Below are 16427 nucleotides of genomic sequence, written 5' to 3' on the forward strand. Positions count from 1 at the left end.
ATGCAGATCCTACTTAAAGACGGTTTCAAAACTGCTCTATCAAAAGGAATTTTCAACTCTGTGAGTTGAATGCACACATCAGGAAGAAGTTTCTGAGAATGCTTGTGTCTAGTTTTTATGTGAAGATATTTCCTTTTCCAGGATAGGCCTGAAAGCGTTCCAAATATCGACTTGTAGACCCTGCACAAAGAGAGTTTCAAAACTGTTCTATGAAAAGGAAGGTTCAACTCTGTGAGTTGAATGCTCTCATCACAAAGAAGTTTCTGAGAATGCTTCTGTCTAGTTTTTAAGTGAAGATATTTCCTTTTGCAGCATAGGCCTCAAAGCGCTCCAAATAACCACTTGCAGATTCTACAAAAAGAGTGTTTCAAAGCTGCACTATCAAAAGTCAGGTTCAAGTCTGTGGGTTGAATGCACACATCACAAGGAATTTTCTGAGAATGCTTCAATCTGGTTTTTATGTGAAGTGGTTTCCTTTTCCAGCATAGGCTTCAATGTTCTCCAAATATCCACTTGCAGATTCTACAAAAAGTGTGTTTCAAAACTTCACTATCGAAAGGAAGTTTCCACTCTGTGGATTGAATGCATAAAACACAGGGAAGTTTCTGAGAATGCTTCCCTCTAGTTTTTATGTGAAGGTATTTGCTTTTCCTGGGTAACCCTCAAAGCACTCCAAATATCCACTTGCAGATTCTACAAGAAGAGTGTTTCAAAACTGTGCTATCCAAAGGAAGCTTCAACTCTGTGAGCTGAATGCATAAAGCACTGGGATATTTCTGAGAATGCTTCTGTCTAGTTTTTATGTGAAGATATTTCCTTTTCCAGTGTTGGCCTGATAGCACTCCAAATATCCACTTGCAGATTCTGCTAAAAGACTATTTCAAAACTGCTCAATCGAAAGAAAGGTTCAACTCTGTGAGTTGAATGCACACATCACAAAGTAGTTTCTGAGAATGCTTCGGTCTAGTTTTTATGTGAAGATATTTCCTTTTCCAGGATAGGCCTGAAAGTGTTCCAAATATCGACTTGCAGATTCTACAAAAAGAGTGTTTCAAAACCGTTCTATGAAAAGGAAGGTTCAACTCTGTGAGTTGAAAGCACTCAACACAAAGAAGTTTCTGAGAACACTTCTGTCCAGTTTTTATGTGAAGATAACCCCTTTTCCAGCATTGGCCTCAAGGTGCTCCAAATAAACACTTGCACATCCTACCAAAAGAGTGCTTCCAAACTGTTCTATCAAAAGGAAGGTTCAAGTCTGTGGGTTGAAAGCACTCAACAGGAAGAAGTTTCTGAGAATGCTTCTGTCTACTTTTTATGTGAAGATGTTTCCTTTTCCAGGGCAGGCCTCAAACAGTTCCAAATATCCACTTGCAGATTCTACAAGAAGAGTGTTTCAAAACTGCACTTTCCAAAGGAAGATTCAAGTCTGTGAGTTGAACACACGAATCACAAAGAAGTTTCTGAGAATGCCTCTGTCTAGTTTTTATGTGTAGATATATCCTTTTCCAGCATAGGCCTCAAAGCGCTCCAAATATCCACTTGCAGATTCTATAAAAAGAGTCTTTCAAAACTGTTCTATCAAAAGGAAGGTGCAACTGTGTGACTTGGATGCACTCATCACAAAGAAGATTCTGAGAAATCTTCTGTCTCGTTTTCATGCGAATGTATTTCCTTTTACAGAAGAGGTCGCAATCCCACCAAATATCCAGTTGCAGATTCTACAAAAAAAGGGTGTTTCAAAACTGCTCTATGAAAGGAAATTTCAGCTGTGTGAGTTGAAAGCACACATCACAAAGAAGTTTCTGACAATGCTTCAATCAAGTTTCTATGTGAAGTTATTTCCATTTCCAGCATAGGCCTCAAAGCGCTCCAAATATCCACTTGCAGATTCTACTAAAAGAGTGTTTCAGAACTGCTCTATCCAAAGCAACGTTCCACTCTGTGAGTTGAATGCACAAAGATCAGGAAAGTTTCTGAGAATGCTTCTGTCTAGCTTTTATGTGAAGATATTTCCTTTTCCAGCATAGGCCTCAAAGTGCTCCCAATCTTCTACTTGCAGATGGTACAGAAAGGGGGCTTCAAAAGAGCTCTATCAAAAGGAAGGTTCAACTCTGTGAGTTGAATGCACTCAACACAAAGGAGTTTCTGAGAATGCTTCTTCCTAGTTGTTATGTGAAGATATTTCCTTTCCCAGAACAGGTATGAAATCGCTCCAAATAGCCACTTGCTGATTCTAGAAAAAGAGTGTTTCAGAACTTTTCTAGCAAAAGGAAGGTTCAGCTCTGTGAGTTGAATGCACTCATCACAAACAAGTTTCTGAGAATGCTTCTGTCTAGTTTTTATGGGATAATATTTCCTTTTCCAGCATAGGCCTCAAAGCGCTCCAAATATCCACTTGCAGATTCTACAGAGTGTTTCAAAACTGCTCTTTCCAAAGGAAGGTTCAAGTCTGTGAGTTGAATGCAGACATCACAAATTAGTTACTGAGAATGCTTCAATCTAGATTTATGTGAAGTTATATCCTTTTCCAGCATAGACCTCAAAGCGCTCCAAATATCCACTTGCAGGTTCTACTAAAAGAGTGTTTCAAAACTGCTCTATCAAAAGCAACGTTCTACTCTGTGAGTTGAGTGCATAAAGAACAGGACAGTTTCTGAGAATGCTTCTGTCTCGTTTTATGTGAAGATATTTCCTTTTCCAGTGAAGGCAACAAAGCTCTCAAAATATCCACTTGCGATTCTACTAAAAGAGTGTTGCAAAACTGCTGTATCAAAAAGAAGGATCAACACTGTGAGTTGAATGCGCACATCAGGAAGAAGTTTCGGAGAATGCTTCTGTCTAGTTTTTATGCGAAGATATTTCCTTGTCCAGGATAGGCCTGAAAGTGTTCCAGATATCGACTTGCAGACTCTACGAAAAGAGTGTCTCAAAACTGCTCTATGAAAAGGAAGGTTCAACTCTCTGAGTTGAATGCACTCATCGGGAAGAAGTTTCTGAGAATGCTTCTGTCTAGTTTTTCTGTGAAGATATTTCCTTTTCCAGCATAGGCCTCAAAGCGCTCCAAATATCCACCTGCAGATTCTACAAAAAGAGGGTTTCAAAGCTGTTCTGCCAAAAGTCAGGTTCAAGTCTGTGGGTTGAATGCACACATCACAAAGTAGTTTCTGAGAAAGCTTCAATCTAGTTTTTATGTGAAGTGGTTTCCTTTTCCAGCATAGGCTGCAAAATTCTCCAAATATCCACTTGCAGATACTACAAAAAGAGCGTTTCAAAACTGCACTATCCAAAGGAAGGTTCCACTCTGTGGGTTGAATGCATAAAACACGGGGAAGTTTCTGAGAATGCTTCCGTCTAGTTTTTATGTGAAGATAGTTCCTTTTCCTGGGTAGGCCTGAAAGCACTCCAAATATCCACTTGCAGATTCTACAAGAAGCGTGTTTCAAAACTGTGCTATCCAAAGGAAGGTTCAACTCTGCGAGTTGAAGGCATAAAGCACTGGGATATTTCTGAGAATATTTCTGTCTAGTTTTTATGTGAAGATATTTCCTTTTCCGGTGTTGGCCTCATAGCAGTCCGAATACCCACATGCAGATCCTACTTAAAGACGGTTTCAAAACTGCTCTATCAAAAGGAATTTTCAACTCTGTGAGTTGAATGCACACATCAGGAAGAAGTTTCTGAGAATGCTTGTGTCTAGTTTTTATGTGAAGATATTTCCTTTTCCAGGATAGGCCTGAAAGCGTTCCAAATATCGACTTGTAGACCCTGCACAAAGAGAGTTTCAAAACTGTTCTATGAAAAGGAAGGTTCAACTCTGTGAGTTGAATGCTCTCATCACAAAGAAGTTTCTGAGAATGCTTCTGTCTAGTTTTTAAGTGAAGATATTTCCTTTTGCAGCATAGGCCTCAAAGCGCTCCAAATAACCACTTGCAGATTCTACAAAAAGAGTGTTTCAAAGCTGCACTATCAAAAGTCAGGTTCAAGTCTGTGGGTTGAATGCACACATCACAAGGAATTTTCTGAGAATGCTTCAATCTGGTTTTTATGTGAAGTGGTTTCCTTTTCCAGCATAGGCTTCAATGTTCTCCAAATATCCACTTGCAGATTCTACAAAAAGTGTGTTTCAAAACTTCACTATCGAAAGGAAGTTTCCACTCTGTGGATTGAATGCATAAAACACAGGGAAGTTTCTGAGAATGCTTCCCTCTAGTTTTTATGTGAAGGTATTTGCTTTTCCTGGGTAACCCTCAAAGCACTCCAAATATCCACTTGCAGATTCTACAAGAAGAGTGTTTCAAAACTGTGCTATCCAAAGGAAGCTTCAACTCTGTGAGCTGAATGCATAAAGCACTGGGATATTTCTGAGAATGCTTCTGTCTAGTTTTTATGTGAAGATATTTCCTTTTCCAGTGTTGGCCTGATAGCACTCCAAATATCCACTTGCAGATTCTGCTAAAAGACTATTTCAAAACTGCTCAATCGAAAGAAAGGTTCAACTCTGTGAGTTGAATGCACACATCACAAAGTAGTTTCTGAGAATGCTTCGGTCTAGTTTTTATGTGAAGATATTTCCTTTTCCAGGATAGGCCTGAAAGTGTTCCAAATATCGACTTGCAGATTCTACAAAAAGAGTGTTTCAAAACCGTTCTATGAAAAGGAAGGTTCAACTCTGTGAGTTGAAAGCACTCAACACAAAGAAGTTTCTGAGAACACTTCTGTCCAGTTTTTATGTGAAGATAACCCCTTTTCCAGCATTGGCCTCAAGGTGCTCCAAATAAACACTTGCACATCCTACCAAAAGAGTGCTTCCAAACTGTTCTATCAAAAGGAAGGTTCAAGTCTGTGGGTTGAAAGCACTCAACAGGAAGAAGTTTCTGAGAATGCTTCTGTCTACTTTTTATGTGAAGATGTTTCCTTTTCCAGGGCAGGCCTCAAACAGTTCCAAATATCCACTTGCAGATTCTACAAGAAGAGTGTTTCAAAACTGCACTTTCCAAAGGAAGATTCAAGTCTGTGAGTTGAACACACGAATCACAAAGAAGTTTCTGAGAATGCCTCTGTCTAGTTTTTATGTGTAGATATATCCTTTTCCAGCATAGGCCTCAAAGCGCTCCAAATATCCACTTGCAGATTCTATAAAAAGAGTCTTTCAAAACTGTTCTATCAAAAGGAAGGTGCAACTGTGTGACTTGGATGCACTCATCACAAAGAAGATTCTGAGAAATCTTCTGTCTCGTTTTCATGCGAATGTATTTCCTTTTACAGAAGAGGTCGCAATCCCACCAAATATCCAGTTGCAGATTCTACAAAAAAAGGGTGTTTCAAAACTGCTCTATGAAAGGAAATTTCAGCTGTGTGAGTTGAAAGCACACATCACAAAGAAGTTTCTGACAATGCTTCAATCAAGTTTCTATGTGAAGTTATTTCCATTTCCAGCATAGGCCTCAAAGCGCTCCAAATATCCACTTGCAGATTCTACTAAAAGAGTGTTTCAGAACTGCTCTATCCAAAGCAACGTTCCACTCTGTGAGTTGAATGCACAAAGATCAGGAAAGTTTCTGAGAATGCTTCTGTCTAGCTTTTATGTGAAGATATTTCCTTTTCCAGCATAGGCCTCAAAGCGCTCCCAATCTTCTACTTGCAGATGGTACAGAGAGGGGGCTTCAAAAGAGCTCTATCAAAAGGAAGGTTCAACTCTGTGAGTTGAATGCACTCAACACAAAGGAGTTTCTGAGAATGCTTCTTCCTAGTTGTTATGTGAAGATATTTCCTTTCCCAGAACAGGTATGAAATGGCTCCAAATAGCCACTTGCTGATTCTAGAAAAAGAGTGTTTCAGAACTTTTCTAGCAAAAGGAAGGTTCAGCTCTGTGAGTTGAATGCACTCATCACAAACAAGTTTCTGAGAATGCTTCTGTCTAGTTTTTATGGGATAATATTTCCTTTTCCAGCATAGGCCTCAAAGCGCTCCGAATATCCACTTGCAGATTCTACAGAGTGTTTCAAAACTGCTCTTTCCAAAGGAAGGTTCAAGTCTGTGAGTTGAATGCAGACATCACAAATTAGTTACTGAGAATGCTTCAATCTAGATTTATGTGAAGTTATATCCTTTTCCAGCATAGACCTCAAAGCGCTCCAAATATCCACTTGCAGGTTCTACTAAAAGAGTGTTTCAAAACTGCTCTATCAAAAGCAACGTTCTACTCTGTGAGTTGAGTGCATAAAGAACAGGACAGTTTCTGAGAATGCTTCTGTCTCGTTTTATGTGAAGATATTTCCTTTTCCAGTGAAGGCAACAAAGCTCTGAAAATATCCACTTGCGATTCTACTAAAAGAGTGTTGCAAAACTGCTGTATCAAAAAGAAGGATCAACACGGTGAGTTGAATGCGCACATCAGGAAGAAGTTTCGGAGAATGCTTCTGTCTAGTTTTTATGCGAAGATATTTCCTTGTCCAGGATAGGCCTGAAAGTGTTCCAGATATCGACTTGCAGACCCTACGAAAAGAGTGTCTCAAAACTGCTCTATGAAAAGGAAGGTTCAACTCTCTGAGTTGAATGCACTCATCGGGAAGAAGTTTCTGAGAATGCTTCTGTCTAGTTTTTCTGTGAAGATATTTCCTTTTCCAGCATAGGCCTCAAAGCGCTCCAAATATCCACCTGCAGATTCTGCAAAAAGAGGGTTTCAAAGCTGTTCTGCCAAAAGTCAGGTTCAAGTCTGTGGGTTGAATGCACACATCACAAAGTAGTTTCTGAGAAAGCTTCAATCTAGTTTTTATGTGAAGTGGTTTCCTTTTCCAGCATAGGCTTCAATATTCTCCAAATATCCACTTGCAGATACTACAAAAAGAGCGTTTCAAAACTGCACTATCCAAAGGAAGGTTCCACTCTGTGGGTTGAATGCATAAAACACGGGGAAGTTTCTGAGAATGCTTCCGTCTAGTTTTTATGTGAAGATAGTTCCTTTTCCTGGGTAGGCCTGAAAGCACTCCAAATATCCACTTGCAGATTCTACAAGAAGCGTGTTTCAAAACTGTGCTATCCAAAGGAAGGTTCAACTCTGCGAGTTGAAGGCATAAAGCACTGGGATATTTCTGAGAATATTTCTGTCTAGTTTTTATGTGAAGATATTTCCTTTTCCGGTGTTGGCCTCATAGCAGTCCGAATACCCACATGCAGATCCTACTTAAAGACGGTTTCAAAACTGCTCTATCAAAAGGAATTTTCAACTCTGTGAGTTGAATGCACACATCAGGAAGAAGTTTCTGAGAATGCTTGTGTCTAGTTTTTATGTGAAAATATTTCCTTTTCCAGGATAGGCCTGAAAGCGTTCCAAATATCGACTTGTAGACCCTGCACAAAGAGAGTTTCAAAACTGTTCTATGAAAAGGAAGGTTCAACTCTGTGAGTTGAATGCTCTCATCACAAAGAAGTTTCTGAGAATGCTTCTGTCTAGTTTTTAAGTGAAGATATTTCCTTTTGCAGCATAGGCCTCAAAGCGCTCCAAATAACCACTTGCAGATTCTACAAAAAGAGTGTTTCAAAGCTGCTCTGTCAAAAGTCAGGTTCAAGTCTGTGGGTTGAATGCACACATCACAAGGAATTTTCTGAGAATGCTTCAATCTGGTTTTTATGTGAAGTGGTTTCCTTTTCCAGCATAGGCTTCAATGTTCTCCAAATATCCACTTGCAGATTCTACAAAAAGTGTGTTTCAAAACTTCACTATCGAAAGGAAGTTTCCACTCTGTGGGTTGAATGCATAAAACAAAGGGAAGTTTCTGAGAATGCTTCCGTCTAGTTTTTATGTGAAGGTATTTGCTTTTCCTGGGTAACCCTCAAAGCACTCCAAATATCCACTTGCAGATTCTACAAGAAGAGTGTTTCAAAACTGTGCTATCCAAAGGAAGCTTCAACTCTGTGAGCTGAATGCATAAAGCACTGGGATATTTCTGAGAATGCTTCTGTCTAGTTTTTATGTGAAGATATTTCCTTTTCCAGTGTTGGCCTGATAGCACTCCAAATATCCACTTGCAGATTCTGCCAAAAGACTATTTCAAAACTGCTCAATCGAAAGAAAGGTTCAACTCTGTGAGTTGAATGCACACATCACAAAGTAGTTTCTGAGAATGCTTCGGTCTAGTTTTTATGTGAAGATATTTCCTTTTCCAGGATAGGCCTGAAAGTGTTCCAAATATCGACTTGCAGATCCTACAAAAAGAGTGTTTCAAAACCGTTCTATGAAAAGGAAGGTTCAACTCTGTGAGTTGAAAGCACTCAACACAAAGAAGTTTCTGAGAACACTTCTGTCCAGTTTTTATGTGAAGATAACCCCTTTTCCAGCATTGGCCTCAAGGTGCTCCAAATAAACACTTGCACATCCTACCAAAAGAGTGCTTCCAAACTGTTCTATCAAAAGGAAGGTTCAAGTCTGTGGGTTGAAAGCACTCAACAGGAAGAAGTTTCTGAGAATGCTTCTGTCTACTTTTTATGTGAAGATGTTTCCTTTTCCAGGGCAGGCCTCAAACAGTTCCAAATATCCACTTGCAGATTCTACAAGAAGAGTGTTTCAAAACTGCACTTTCCAAAGGAAGATTCAAGTCTGTGAGTTGAACACACGAATCACAAAGAAGTTTCTGAGAATGCCTCTGTCTAGTTTTTATGTGTAGATATATCCTTTTCCAGCATAGGCCTCAAAGCGCTCCAAATATCCACTTGCAGATTCTATAAAAAGAGTCTTTCAAAACTGTTCTATCAAAAGGAAGGTGCAACTGTGTGACTTGGATGCACTCATCACAAAGAAGATTCTGAGAAATCTTCTGTCTCGTTTTCATGCGAATGTATTTCCTTTTACAGAAGAGGTCGCAATCCCACCAAATATCCAGTTGCAGATTCTACAAAAAAAGGGTGTTTCAAAACTGCTCTATGAAAGGAAATTTCAGCTGTGTGAGTTGAAAGCACACATCACAAAGAAGTTTCTGACAATGCTTCAATCAAGTTTCTATGTGAAGTTATTTCCATTTCCAGCATAGGCCTCAAAGCGCTCCAAATATCCACTTGCAGATTCTACTAAAAGAGTGTTTCAGAACTGCTCTATCCAAAGCAACGTTCCACTCTGTGAGTTGAATGCACAAAGATCAGGAAAGTTTCTGAGAATGCTTCTGTCTAGCTTTTATGTGAAGATATTTCCTTTTCCAGCATAGGCCTCAAAGCGCTCCCAATCTTCTACTTGCAGATGGTACAGAAAGGGGGCTTCAAAAGAGCTCTATCAAAAGGAAGGTTCAACTCTGTGCGTTGAATGCACTCAACACAAAGGAGTTTCTGAGAATGCTTCTTCCTAGTTGTCATGTGAAGATATTTCCTTTCCCAGAACAGGTATGAAATCGCTCCAAATAGCCACTTGCTGATTCTAGAAAAAGAGTGTTTCAGAACTTTTCTAGCAAAAGGAAGGTTCAGCTCTGTGAGTTGAATGCACTCATCACAAACAAGTTTCTGAGAATGCTTCTGTCTAGTTTTTATGGGATAATATTTCCTTTTCCAGCATAGGCCTCAAAGCGCTCCAAATATCCACTTGCAGATTCTACAGAGTGTTTCAAAACTGCTCTTTCCAAAGGAAGGTTCAAGTCTGTGAGTTGAATGCAGACATCACAAATTAGTTACTGAGAATGCTTCAATCTAGATTTATGTGAAGTTATATCCTTTTCCAGCATAGACCTCAAAGCGCTCCAAATATCCACTTGCAGGTTCTACTAAAAGAGTGTTTCAAAACTGCTCTATCAAAAGCAACGTTCTACTCTGTGAGTTGAGTGCATAAAGAACAGGACAGTTTCTGAGAATGCTTCTGTCTCGTTTTATGTGAAGATATTTCCTTTTCCAGTGAAGGCAACAAAGCTCTCAAAATATCCACTTGCGATTCTACTAAAAGAGTGTTGCAAAACTGCTGTATCAAAAAGAAGGATCAACACTGTGAGTTGAATGCGCACATCAGGAAGAAGTTTCGGAGAATGCTTCTGTCTAGTTTTTATGCGAAGATATTTCCTTGTCCAGGATAGGCCTGAAAGTGTTCCAGATATCGACTTGCAGACCTACGAAAAGAGTGTCTCAAAACTGCTCTATGAAAAGGAAGGTTCAACTCTCTGAGTTGAATGCACTCATCGGGAAGAAGTTTCTGAGAATGCTTCTGTCTAGTTTTTCTGTGAAGATATTTCCTTTTCCAGCATAGGCCTCAAAGCGCTCCAAATATCCACCTGCAGATTCTGCAAAAAGAGGGTTTCAAAGCTGTTCTGCCAAAAGTCAGGTTCAAGTCTGTGGGTTGAATGCACACATCACAAAGTAGTTTCTGAGAAAGCTTCAATCTAGTTTTTATGTGAAGTGGTTTCCTTTTCCAGCATAGGCTTCAAAATTCTCCAAATATCCACTTGCAGATACTACAAAAAGAGCGTTTCAAAACTGCACTATCCAAAGGAAGGTTCCACTCTGTGGGTTGAATGCATAAAACACGGGGAAGTTTCTGAGAATGCTTCCGTCTAGTTTTTATGTGAAGATAGTTCCTTTTCCTGGGTAGGCCTGAAAGCACTCCAAATATCCACTTGCAGATTCTACAAGAAGCGTGTTTCAAAACTGTGCTATCCAAAGGAAGGTTCAACTCTGCGTGTTGAAGGCATAAAGCACTAGGATATTTCTGAGAATATTTCTCTCTAGTTTTTATGTGAAGATATTTCCTTTTCCGGTGTTGGCCTCATAGCAGTCCGAATACCCACATGCAGATCCTACTTAAAGACGGTTTCAAAACTGCTCTATCAAAAGGAATTTTCAACTCTGTGAGTTGAATGCACACATCAGGAAGAAGTTTCTGAGAATGCTTGTGTCTAGTTTGTATGTGAAGATATTTCCTTTTCCAGGATAGGCCTGAAAGCGTTCCAAATATCGACTTGTAGACCCTGCACAAAGAGAGTTTCAAAACTGTTCTATGAAAAGGAAGGTTCAACACTGTGAGTTGAATGCTCTCATCACAAAGAAGTTTCTGAGAATGCTTCTGTCTAGTTTTTAAGTGAAGATATTACCTTTTGCAGCATAGGCCACAAAGCGCTCCAAATAACCACTTGCAGATTCTACAAAAAGAGTGTTTCAAAGCTGCACTATCAAAAGTCAGGTTCAAGTCTGTGGGTTGAATGCACACATCACAAGGAATTTTCTGAGAATGCTTCAATCTGGTTTTTATGTGAAGTGGTTTCCTTTTCCAGCATAGGCTTCAATATTCTCCAAATATCCACTTGCAGATTCTACAAAAAGTGTGTTTCAAAACTTCACTATCGAAAGGAAGTTTCCACTCTGTGGGTTGAATGCATAAAACACAGGGAAGTTTCTGAGAATGCTTCCCTCTAGTTTTTATGTGAAGGTATTTGCTTTTCCTGGGTAACCCTCAAAGCACTCCAAATATCCACTTGCAGATTCTACAAGAAGAGTGTTTCAAAACTGTGCTATCCAAAGGAAGCTTCAACTCTGTGAGCTGAATGCATAAAGCACTGGGATATTTCTGAGAATGCTTCTGTCTAGTTTTTATGTGAAGATATTTCCTTTTCCAGTGTTGGCCTGATAGCACTCCAAATATCCACTTGCAGATTCTGCTAAAAGACTATTTCAAAACTGCTCAATTGAAAGAAAGGTTCAACTCTGTGAGTTGAATGCACACATCACAAAGTAGTTTCTGAGAATGCTTCGGTCTAGTTTTTATGTGAAGATATTTCCTTTTCCAGGATAGGCCTGAAAGTGTTCCAAATATCGACTTGCAGATTCTACAAAAAGAGTGTTTCAAAACCGTTCTATGAAAAGGAAGGTTCAACTCTGTGAGTTGAAAGCACTCAACACAAAGAAGTTTCTGAGAACACTTCTGTCCAGTTTTTATGTGAAGATAACCCCTTTTCCAGCATTGGCCTCAAGGTGCTCCAAATAAACACTTGCACATCCTACCAAAAGAGTGCTTCCAAACTGTTCTATCAAAAGGAAGGTTCAAGTCTGTGGGTTGAAAGCACTCAACAGGAAGAAGTTTCTGAGAATGCTTCTGTCTACTTTTTATGTGAAGATGTTTCCTTTTCCAGGGCAGGCCTCAAACAGTTCCAAATATCCACTTACAGATTCTACAAGAAGAGTGTTTCAAAACTGCACTTTCCAAAGGAAGATTCAAGTCTGTGAGTTGAACACACGAATCACAAAGAAGTTTCTGAGAATGCCTCTGTCTAGTTTTTATGCGTAGATATATCCTTTTCCAGCATAGGCCTCAAAGCGCTCCAAATATCCACTTGCAGATTCTATAAAAAGAGTCTTTCAAAACTGTTCTATCAAAAGGAAGGTGCAACTGTGTGACTTGGATGCACTCATCACAAAGAAGATTCTGAGAAATCTTCTGTCTCGTTTTCATGCGAATGTATTTCCTTTTACAGAAGAGGTCGCAATCCCACCAAATATCCAGTTGCAGATTCTACAAAAAAAGGGTGTTTCAAAACTGCTCTATGAAAGGAAATTTCAGCTGTGTGAGTTGAAAGCACACATCACAAAGAAGTTTCTGACAATGCTTCAATCAAGTTTCTATGTGAAGTTATTTCCATTTCCAGCATAGGCCTCAAAGCGCTCCAAATATCCACTTGCAGATTCTACTAAAAGAGTGTTTCAGAACTGCTCTATCCAAAGCAACATTCCACTCTGTGAGTTGAATGCACAAAGATCAGGAAAGTTTCTGAGAATGCTTCTGTCTAGCTTTTATGTGAAGATATTTCCTTTTCCAGCATAGGCCTCAAAGCGCTCCCAATCTTCTACTTGCAGATGGTACAGAAAGGGGGCTTCAAAAGAGCTCTATCAAAAGGAAGGTTCAACTCTGTGAGTTGAATGCACTCAACACAAAGGAGTTTCTGAGAATGCTTCTTCCTACTTGTTATGTGAAGGTATTTCCTTTCCCAGAACAGATATGAAATCGCTCCAAATAGCCACTTGCTGATTCTAGAAAAAGAGTGTTTCAGAACTTTTCTAGGAAAAGGAAGGTTCAGCTCTGTGAGTTGAATGCACTCATCACAAACAAGTTTCTGAGAATGCTTCTGTCTAGTTTTTATGGGATAATATTTCCTTTTCCAGCATAGGCCTCAAAGCGCTCCAAATATCCACTTGCAGATTCTACAGAGTGTTTCAAAACTGCTCTTTCCAAAGGAAGGTTCAAGTCTGTGAGTTGAATGCAGACATCACAAATTAGTTACTGAGAATGCTTCAATCTAGATTTATGTGAAGTTATATCCTTTTCCAGCATAGACCTCAAAGCGCTCCAAATATCCACTTGCAGGTTCTACTAAAAGAGTGTTTCAAAACTGCTCTATCAAAAGCAACGTTCTACTCTGTGAGTTGAGTGCATAAAGAACAGGACAGTTTCTGAGAATGCTTCTGTCTCGTTTTATGTGAAGATATTTCCTTTTCCAGTGAAGGCAACAAAGCTCTCAAAATATCCACTTGCGATTCTACTAAAAGAGTGTTGCAAAACTGCTGTATCAAAAAGAAGGATCAACACTGTGAGTTGAATGCGCACATCAGGAAGAAGTTTCGGAGAATACTTCTGTCTAGTTTTTATGCGAAGATATTTCCTTGTCCAGGATAGGCCTGAAAGTGTTCCAGATATCGACTTGCAGACCTACGAAAAGAGTGTCTCAAAACTGCTCTATGAAAAGGAAGGTTCAACTCTCTGAGTTGAATGCACTCATCGGGAAGAAGTTTCTGAGAATGCTTCTGTCTAGTTTTTCTGTGAAGATATTTCCTTTTCCAGCATAGGCCTCAAAGCGCTCCAAATATCCACCTGCAGATTCTGCAAAAAGAGGGTTTCAAAGCTGTTCTGCCAAAAGTCAGGTTCAAGTCTGTGGGTTGAATGCACACATCACAAAGTAGTTTCTGAGAAAGCTTCAATCTAGTTTTTATGTGAAGTGGTTTCCTTTTCCAGCATAGGCTTCAAAATTCTCCAAATATCCACTTGCAGATACTACAAAAAGAGCGTTTCAAAACTGCACTATCCAAAGGAAGGTTCCACTCTGTGGGTTGAATGCATAAAACACGGGGAAGTTTCTGAGAATGCTTCCGTCTAGTTTTTATGTGAAGATAGTTCCTTTTCCTGGGTAGGCCTGAAAGCACTCCAAATATCCACTTGCAGATTCTACAAGAAGCGTGTTTCAAAACTGTGCTATCCAAAGGAAGGTTCAACTCTGCGAGTTGAAGGCATAAAGCACTGGGATATTTCTGAGAATATTTCTCTCTAGTTTTTATGTGAAGATATTTCCTTTTCCGGTGTTGGCCTCATAGCAGTCCGAATACCCACATGCAGATCCTACTTAAAGACGGTTTCAAAACTGCTCTATCAAAAGGAATTTTCAACTCTGTGAGTTGAATGCACACATCAGGAAGAAGTTTCTGAGAATGCTTGTGTCTAGTTTGTATGTGAAGATATTTCCTTTTCCAGGATAGGCCTGAAAGCGTTCCAAATATCGACTTGTAGACCCTGCACAAAGAGAGTTTCAAAACTGTTCTATGAAAAGGAAGGTTCAACTCTGTGAGTTGAATGCTCTCATCACAAAGAAGTTTCTGAGAATGCTTCTGTCTAGTTTTTAAGTGAAGATATTTCCTTTTGCAGCATAGGCCTCAAAGCGCTCCAAATAACCACTTGCAGATTCTACAAAAAGAGTGTTTCAAAGCTGCACTATCAAAAGTCAGGTTCAAGTCTGTGGGTTGAATGCACACATCACAAGGAATTTTCTGAGAATGCTTCAATCTGGTTTTTATGTGAAGTGGTTTCCTTTTCCAGCATAGGCTTCAATGTTCTCCAAATATCCACTTGCAGATTCTACAAAAAGTGTGTTTCAAAACTTCACTATCGAAAGGAAGTTTCCACTCTGTGGGTTGAATGCATAAAACACAGGGAAGTTTCTGAGAATGCTTCCCTCTAGTTTTTATGTGAAGGTATTTGCTTTTCCTGGGTAACCCTCAAAGCACTCCAAATATCCACTTGCAGATTCTACAAGAAGAGTGTTTCAAAACTGTGCTATCCAAAGGAAGCTTCAACTCTGTGAGCTGAATGCATAAAGCACTGGGATATTTCTGAGAATGCTTCTGTCTAGTTTTTATGTGAAGATATTTCCTTTTCCAGTGTTGGCCTGATAGCACTCCAAATATCCACTTGCAGATTCTGCTAAAAGACTATTTCAAAACTGCTCAATCGAAAGAAAGGTTCAACTCTGTGAGTTGAATGCACACATCACAAAGTAGTTTCTGAGAATGCTTCGGTCTAGTTTTTATGTGAAGATATTTCCTTTTCCAGGATAGGCCTGAAAGTGTTCCAAATATCGACTTGCAGATTCTACAAAAAGAGTGTTTCAAAACCGTTCTATGAAAAGGAAGGTTCAACTCTGTGAGTTGAAAGCACTCAACACAAAGAAGTTTCTGAGAACACTTCTGTCCAGTTTTTATGTGAAGATAACCCCTTTTCCAGCATTGGCCTCAAGGTGCTCCAAATAAACACTTGCACATCCTACCAAAAGAGTGCTTCCAAACTGTTCTATCAAAAGGAAGGTTCAAGTCTGTGGGTTGAAAGCACTCAACAGGAAGAAGTTTCTGAGAATGCTTCTGTCTACTTTTTATGTGAAGATGTTTCCTTTTCCAGGGCAGGCCTCAAACAGTTCCAAATATCCACTTACAGATTCTACAAGAAGAGTGTTTCAAAACTGCACTTTCCAAAGGAAGATTCAAGTCTGTGAGTTGAACACACGAATCACAAAGAAGTTTCTGAGAATGCCTCTGTCTAGTTTTTATGCGTAGATATATCCTTTTCCAGCATAGGCCTCAAAGCGCTCCAAATATCCACTTGCAGATTCTATAAAAAGAGTCTTTCAAAACTGTTCTATCAAAAGGAAGGTGCAACTGTGTGACTTGGATGCACTCATCACAAAGAAGATTCTGAGAAATCTTCTGTCTCGTTTTCATGCGAATGTATTTCCTTTTACAGAAGAGGTCGCAATCCCACCAAATATCCAGTTGCAGATTCTACAAAAAAAGGGTGTTTCAAAACTGCTCTATGAAAGGAAATTTCAGCTGTGTGAGTTGAAAGCACACATCACAAAGAAGTTTCTGACAATGCTTCAATCAAGTTTCTATGTGAAGTTATTTCCATTTCCAGCATAGGCCTCAAAGCGCTCCAAATATCCACTTGCAGATTCTACTAAAAGAGTGTTTCAGAACTGCTCTATCCAAAGCAACATTCCACTCTGTGAGTTGAATGCACAAAGATCAGGAAAGTTTCTGAGAATGCTTCTGTCTAGCTTTTATGTGAAGATATTTCCTTTTCCAGCATAGGCCTCAAAGCGCTCCCAATCTTCTACTTGCAGATGGTACAGAAAGGGGGCTTCAAAAGAGCT

Source organism: Pongo abelii, chromosome 18 (assembly GCF_028885655.2).
Source record: "Pongo abelii isolate AG06213 chromosome 18, NHGRI_mPonAbe1-v2.0_pri, whole genome shotgun sequence".
NCBI lineage: Eukaryota > Metazoa > Chordata > Mammalia > Primates > Hominidae > Pongo > Pongo abelii.